Source organism: Rhea pennata, chromosome 11 (genome assembly GCF_028389875.1).
Source record: "Rhea pennata isolate bPtePen1 chromosome 11, bPtePen1.pri, whole genome shotgun sequence".
Classification (NCBI taxonomy): Eukaryota; Metazoa; Chordata; class Aves; order Rheiformes; family Rheidae; genus Rhea; species Rhea pennata.
The window spans coordinates 3383831-3390018 of record NC_084673.1 but is presented as its reverse complement, the minus strand read 5'-3'; the positions used below and the strand labels follow the sequence as shown (position 1 = coordinate 3390018).

At 40.6% G+C, this 6188-nt stretch overlaps 1 protein-coding gene across 1 annotated transcript in view; it reads left to right on the top strand.

Moving 5' to 3' along the window:
• The first annotated feature begins 5537 nt into the window (after positions 1-5537).
• Positions 5538-6188, top strand: part of DRP2 (dystrophin related protein 2) — a 32526-nt gene continuing 31875 nt past the window's right edge. The window contains exon 1 of the mRNA XM_062584336.1: positions 5538-5609. The gene's annotated coding sequence lies outside the window, so the exon portion shown is untranslated. The remainder of the gene's footprint in view (positions 5610-6188) is intronic.

Sequence of the window (6188 nt, the reverse complement as noted above, 5' to 3'; positions counted from 1 at the left end):
GGTCCTTACAACTGCAATGTACGTAGAGATATGTAGTGAGGCCTATAGCAGAAAGATTATAGCAAATGCTGATCGTTATATAGTTAATGGTCCCCATGGTCTTTGAGCTCATTTTTTCCTTGAACTCGGTGTATAGGTGTTTGATTCAGAAATCACAGGATCATGTTATGGAAGAGATTTATTGCTGTGTCACTAGTCTTCTGTACTTTGTGTTATGAAAGTTGTTGACCAAGTCATGTACAATTTTGTCATTCAAGAGCACAAATTGAATCCTTAGAGGTACAGAACTAAAGTAACAGGACAGGTAACTTTAATGGCAGGTTTAATGGTAGGGATTACTGTATAAAATCCTTCACGTGCAGCAATGATGTACCAACTGTAGGTGGGCATTTGAGATGGCTTTCAGCCTGTTTGTATGCCTTGGTGGTTCTGTTTCTCATCTGGACATTTTTTTCCCGTTCTTTTCTTTGCCTTTTTTTTCTATTAACATTTCATTTGAATGGAAAAACAAGCTTTAAAGAGAAGTGTGCTGCTCTACCTTTTTTCTTAGCTCTTTCTACTGTGGTAAATTTTGTAGACCATTTTCTGTTACCAGCATGTGCTCAAAGACTTGGCTGACCACAGCATCTGCTCTGAGTGAAATGGACACTGTCTAGTTCCTGTGTCCTTACTTCTAGATTCTGCTGATCTCCGGGGCTGCTGTTTTGTGTCCTGTCTGTTTCCATGAGTAAATGCTGGTGACTTTCTCCAATAGCTGCGTGTTCTCCCTTTCCAGGAGACTTCTGAACTTTCAATTTAGGGGATTCATAATATCACAAGCAGGCCAGAGCAGCAGTGGTTTTAGCTCTGAACTGCATTCTGCAGCTTTTCTATAGTCTGTTTAGATGATTCCAGACAGCGAGGCCTTTTCCTTTAGGAAAATCTCTGAGTAGGTGTTAGACAGGATTTCAATGTACAGGCCCAGAGCCTTCTCTCTGGTAAACTGGCATAGCTCCACTGATTTTTAAAGAAGCTACGTTGAGTTGCACCAGCAGAACATCTGGTCCACAGTTCACAGAACCAAAGCCATTAACCCCTCCACTGCAGGCACATTGACCTGAATGTACTGCATCTGAAACTGCAAATGCGTCAGGCTAGAGTTAAGTTGAATTCTTTTTCTGAAGCCATACTTGCTTTGTGTTTCTGTTAATCAAGATTTTGTTTTGTGGGGAGAAAATCATTTGTGCATCTTTATTCATCAGGCAGTGTTGCCTTCCCAGAGACAGCTAGCTCTGAAAGAGTTAACAATTTCAACCTGTTTTCAGCTGGAATGAAGAAACTGGTTCCTCTGTGTCCCTGCTTTCTATTCTCTTGTTGGCCTACTTCCCTCTGCTTGCATTTTGCATTCCTAATGCCATGAATAAATCAGGACCCAAGGATTTAGAAGGTGGTACAGCTGTAGCCACTCAGAAAATTGAACCTCTGAGGCTTGTATTGCAGCTCTGACAACTGCCAATGTGTGTGCTTCTGCGCTCTTCTAAAAACATTTAACTTGTACCAAAGTAAAAATCGCTTCAGTAACATTTATCAATGCAGTTTAAACTCTCATACTACTGTCTCCTCGCTCCGCTCCCAATGTCCTTGAGGTAAAGCCCGAGGATGGGCAGTCACCTCCTGGCTATTATGACAAAACGTTTCTATCGCAAATCTGTGCACACATAAGAAAAGAATAAAGGAAATTGGGGAATCTGCCCTGGCTGAGAGAATCTTCAGCAGAGTGAAGCTCTGCTTTGTGGCTGTGGTGGCAGATGTTCTGATAATATGTTGTTAATAATATGCAGTGGGCTCCTTTTATCTGTAGCAGTGTGGCTCCAGAGAGAAAGTGAGAGGGAGCTTTATCTGCTGTTTCGTTAGAGGCGACGTCTAGTCTGGGTGACAAACAACAAGTTTTAGTAATGAGCTTGCTCTGGAAGATGCACGTCTTGAAAGAGCAAAGTCTTAAGATATTTTCTTGTAGGAAAGATGATTTCTGTTGCAGCAGTGACTGTCTCTCATCAGAGCTGTGCTTTTCAGAAAAAAAAATGTAATGGTTCAGATCTGATGCTGGCTTGATTTTTGCTAAATTTTGCTCTTGACTAAAAAGCTGATAAAAGCATATGGTGACATGGTGTTAGGCACAGGATTCCCGAGATCTGTATTTAGCTGTTAGACCTGCCCCAGTAATTTCAAGTATTTACAGATGGCAAGACAGGTACTGAAGTACATAAATATCTCAGTGACTTCAGTAAGGTGCGTATCTTGTGATACTGCTTCATTTCTCTGCTTCGCAGTTTCCTGCCTTGTAAGAGTAGAAAGTCTCCATACCGGAGGGTAAGATTTTTTTTAAAATGCCTTAATTACTTTGCTGTCTAAATTCCATTTTTCAGACTGCATCTAGGTTAAAGTAGTCAGTCTTCAAAAAAAAAAAAAGCTGCAGGTACTTTACACAGGCTCTAAATATGTTTTTAGCTCTGGCAGCATTTAGAAATCTGTAGCTCAGACATGTGATCCCATTCTTGCAGCTTTAATGAGTTAACGTGCATCAGCCAGACTCTGGTACCTGTCACGAGTGTGACACAAAATGGACTGTTCTAGCAGAGGTTAGGTGGTGTGAGGTTAAGTCGCTGTAATGTGTGACTGGGTTCCTGAGCCCTGAGTCGCAGGTACTATGTTTAAATGCAAGTCGTAACAGATACTTTTGAAAATTTTATTCTCTGCCTAACCATTTGGGCTCTTCTCTTAAAACACTGAATACAGAGGATTAAGTTTCTTGGCTATTTTTTTTATATATCTAGGCTGTATCCTCATGCAGCGTGTCTTGCTTTTCTCCAGTGTCTGTACTGCCTGTAAGTCTTGAGTGCGATCTCTCCAGGAAGAGGCTGCTCTCTGCAGCTTTTCTCCCAACCCTCTCCTTAGACTTTCTAGGCCTGTAACATTCCCATCATGGTTCTTTGTGCACGGATCACTAAGCAGTTTCCTTTCTCTTAGGGCACCTCTGTTGTGTCTAAGTGAATCTTCAGCAGCTCCTCTGTGATCATTTTCCTGCTGCTTTGTGTGCAAGCCCAGTAAATAGGGAGGGGGATGGAAAGGCACAGCATAAACAGGTTGACAGCCTTTAAAGAACACAAAGATTCCTGAAAACTGCCTTCCCTCTCCTTTTCTCCTGAATGTCTTTACTTTCTTTTCTACCATATTTCCCTTTCTATTTTTCTTTTTTCTTCTTTCTTCATCCCTCCCCCAAATTCTCTTACAGCCTTCTTCACATCCATCTCTTGCTTTTTTGGTGCACTTTGCTCTGAGAAGATTGCCTCTCTCCTCTTTAGTCTTTCTCATTTCTCATTCTGGGACAACTGTTTTAATCTTTATGCACGATGAATGAAAAGGGAGATTCATTCTATTTCTGAATACATGTGAACTGTCTGCTTATTTCAGTTCCCTAGCTATTCTTCCTCCTCACCCCAGGTATCGTGCTTTTTAGAAAGTACCTTACTGTTTTTCTAAACACTTTGATACTAATGGTAGGCAGGGTAGAATCTGTGCTCGGACTGTTTTTGGTACTAGCAAAGGAGGTGCAATTATTTACTTGACATCAGTTACTTTAAACAAATGAAGGAACAGTATGGTGTGATGTTTGGGCAGCTGTCCTTGATTCTCCACCAGCTGAATTTCGACCCTATAATTCTAGCTTCCTTCCTTCTCGTGGAAAAAGGGCTCCTTGTGTTCTGCTTCCAAGCATGCTTGCCTATCTAATGTACTGGAACTGATGGGCAGGTCTGTCCTTCTGCATGCAATCTGTTCCCTCTAGCTTTGCATTTGCAGGTAGGCACAGCCTAACCAGTGTGATTAGTGATCCTGCACCAAAACCTGTTGCTGACATCTCGACATGGATGGCTGTGCCAGAATTCAGAGTCTCATCTCTTACTTCAGTTAGGAGGAGACCCAGATGATGGAGTCCTGTGCCTCCAGAAAGCAGGACTTTGTTGGATCTCAGGGAGAAAGAGGATTCCTTCAAGCCATCAGGCTCATTTTCCCTGCTCAAGCCTGTCACCAAACCATTCTCCAGCAGCTAGATATACAAGTACACTGCAAGTGTATGGCTCCAGGGAAAGAGGTTTTTTGTTTGTTTTTCTTTTTTTTTTTTTTTTTTGTCTATTCCTATATTCTCTTTTAGCAAGTATACACTTTAAAATATATTTCCAGTCAATAATTAACTCTGTTTTAGCAGGAGGCGTATGCATTCAATTTGGATTTGGAGGCTATCAGGATATCAACGACTTGTTTCTGTATATAGGAACTTTATGATCTCCAAGAGCTTCTCTAGTCTTAGTTTGAGAATTAAGCCCGTCAGGCTCCACCAGCTGCTTCTCCACTTGCAATGTCATGTGAGCTCTTCATCAGAGGTTGCTTGACAAAATGCTGCAGCACTTTGTGCAAGCCAAAGATCGATTGAATAAAGGCACATGAACATGCTCTAAACTGCTGCCTTCCTCTCTGCTGCTGCGCTGTGCTTGTGATCTCTGCAGCCTTTCTTCCCTTTGCATTCTCCATGTTCAGAGCAGTGCTCTATATGAGGGATTATTGAGAATTTATTCTGCACTAGTAAATAATAATCTTCCTCTTGCAATCTGCTCTTTAGGCTCTTTCTATATGAAAGCTCAGAACAGTATCATTCTTTAAAATACTTTAATTGGAACAAATCATAATTCCAAATGTGTCTCTCATTCTCATGTTCTGAATCAGCTCATTTCTATGTAGGCAAAGTGAATCAGCGTCACTTCGTTGCATGGATGCTAGACTTCTCTAGACCATGTTGTCTAACAGTCAGTTCCTAGGTTGGTTCCTTGGCTTCAACTCAGAAGCATGTTATTGTGATGACTTAGCACATTATATAAATGGTTGCAGGTTACTGGAATCAAGAAAAACTGAAAAATTCTAGAAGTAGTAATAATAATACCTCTCTCTTGTGCAGTGCTTTCATCAGCAGATCCCAGCTTGCTGAGGAAATGCTGCTTACCGTTGTTAGTCCCATCTTGAATCGGGAAGTGGGAGAGAGGTTTTGTGATCTGTCTCCCTTGACAGCACAACAGCAGAGCTGCAAATTAAACTGACCTCTGACTCTGAGCCTGATGTTTCATTAAAGCACGTGGGAGCTAGGAAAGACTGTGAGTTCAGAAGAGGGTCTTAGCATCTCAGTAGTTATAAAACAAAAAAGAGAAAGTTCTGCCTCCCATTGTTCCCATTCCCCTGTTTCCATAAAGACATGTATTTTGAGGATATTTTTAAAGGGAAGAAGGATTATTTGGAAGGAAGTTTGTACAATAATTGTGGGGCCGGAGGGGAGGATTGTGTGCTTAACTTAGTAAGGGAAAGATTCTGGTAAAATTTCCAAAGGGTGGCAACATTTCCTCTTCTTCAGTACAAATATGATGATGATCCTCATCTTTCAGGAGATGTAAGATTTCAAAGGAAGGAAGTTGCAACATGTGAGGAGAGAGAGAGAGACTGCATTTCAGAAAGCAATTCTCTGAGACAAAGACTATTTTAGAAGAGCAAGGAACAAGTGGGAGATATGGGAAGCGAAACAGTCAAAGGTAATAGCCGTTAACTATATCAACAGCTAAAGGTGTTGTGTTACAGACAGGAATGCTAGAATTTTAGTTAGTGTTTTTGTTGGTTAGTTATACAAGATACTTAGCATTATGGATGTTCCAGCTTAAGAGCCATCTGGCCAAAATTAATATTGACTTTGAACAAAGAGAAGTAATAAAGACTTTGGGGTCAGGCCGTACAAAACTCGTATTTCTATTTTTTCATTTTCATACTAAAATATTGTTAATATATTCTTCATGTAGTGCAGTTTTCACAAATCATTCTCAGGGCATACGCATTTGTATCCAGGGTGGTTTGTATTTTGTATGTTTATTCTGTGTGACTTGATTTTGATTTCGCAAATGTAAACTGGAGCCTGTTTCAGTGATTTAAATTGACTTAAACTGTATTGTTTTAAATGGGGTTGAACTGATGTAAATCAGAATCTGACTTCAATTTCACTCTCGTGTCATATAAAACCTGACTCAATTTTATCTATTTTATATTTGTATGTTGTAGTTAGCATTGTGCCTGTTGTAGTGTCTCGAGTATGTGGAGTTTCTTAGCTCTGCTAACGAGAC